Source organism: Triticum dicoccoides, chromosome 4A (assembly GCF_002162155.2).
Source record: "Triticum dicoccoides isolate Atlit2015 ecotype Zavitan chromosome 4A, WEW_v2.0, whole genome shotgun sequence".
In the NCBI taxonomy this organism is placed as follows: domain Eukaryota; kingdom Viridiplantae; phylum Streptophyta; class Magnoliopsida; order Poales; family Poaceae; genus Triticum; species Triticum dicoccoides.
Genome location: NC_041386.1, coordinates 177,364,516 through 177,365,783, shown reverse-complemented (window position 1 = coordinate 177,365,783; position 1,268 = coordinate 177,364,516). Strand labels below are relative to the sequence as shown.

Below are 1,268 nucleotides of genomic sequence, written 5' to 3'. Positions count from 1 at the left end.
GGTAGACCAGGATCCCGCACCACAGCCATCTCCCCCCTCCCCTGGTTTGACCGCGGTGGCCATCTCCCCCTGCTTCAACCACTGCGCCGCCCCGCCCCTGGGATACATCCGCCGCCGTCCCTGGATCCGCCCGCTGCGATGACCACGCCGCCACCCCGCTGTCCTCCGGCACCACCAACGTGCCACATGCGCATTGGATCCCCGCCACCGCGCCCACCCATGCACCGTGAGATCCCCGCCCCGCCGCGTGGATGAGATCCTCCAACCGCCGCCATGGAGCTCCTCCCCCGCCGCCCAAGCCCCATCCGCCTCCCCTCCCTGATACGGTGCAGTTCCCCACCCTACTTCTTCCCCATCTGAAGGAGCTGAACTTCATGTGCCCACGGCGTTGGCCGTCCCTTACCCGTTCAAATACATTGGGGTTGGAATTTTTCCTCTCCTCCTCTACTCTGTTCAAGTTCAAGATCGTTGGGTGAGCATAATTTTCTCCTCTGTTCAAGCGAGCACATGGCACCAGTACCGCTGACCTTTGATCCATCTATTACTTGCTCTCTTTGCAAAGGCGCTATGGCTGCTGGTTCTCTTCAACAGTCTGTTCGACCGGGAGAATGGGAGAGAGAGGATGAGCAACAACAGCTGCTCCTGGGTTCTCGCATGCGGACGCAGTTCTGCTGCTGTTGTTGCACACACTCTCTCTTGCTAGTGGTGCTGCCCCGTGCTATTGTTCCCTGGTGTTACTGTTGCTTCCACCTTCCTCTCAATATTTTGCTACTGGTGCTGCTAGTACAAGCTGACACTTTCTTTTTTTACGTTCCTCTCTCTCTCATTATCTGCACAAGAAAAATAGATATGATTCTGATTGGATTTCTGTAGAAATATACCCCCTTTTAATTATGTTCTAATTTGATACACAGAAACATCGGTGCAGGACTTTGTGCGATTTTTGTATTGAGTTTGTATGAGTTTGGTTAGTAGTTTGTGTGAGGCATGGGAAGTTGCATGCGGGGATTTCCTCCTGCTCACGGCCGACAGAGTCGTTCTCCGCCGCCGTCCTCCGGGGCGACCCTGTCGGACACCGCTTTACCAATTGACAGCTTCGTTCATCTTCCCCATGCCCGGCATCGTGCGACGCCGCTTCTTGGACTTAAAAAATAATAGACAACAATTTGTGTTTATAGAAGAACGATTTTTTTCTAAAAAAAGCAAGGAGGTTCAAATGTAAAAAGGCGAGCAGTTCGATGTTAATAAAAGAATCAGATTTTCCTTGT

General features: G+C 52.8%; 1 long non-coding RNA gene across 1 annotated transcript; it reads left to right on the top strand.

Moving 5' to 3' along the window:
* Window positions 1-8: 8 nt before the first annotated feature.
* On the top strand, window positions 9-971 carry LOC119288824. Its single transcript, XR_005141289.1, has 2 exons — window positions 9-472; window positions 563-971. It is a non-coding gene; the product is annotated as an uncharacterized LOC119288824 (long non-coding RNA).
* The last annotated feature ends 297 nt before the right edge of the window (window positions 972-1,268 follow it).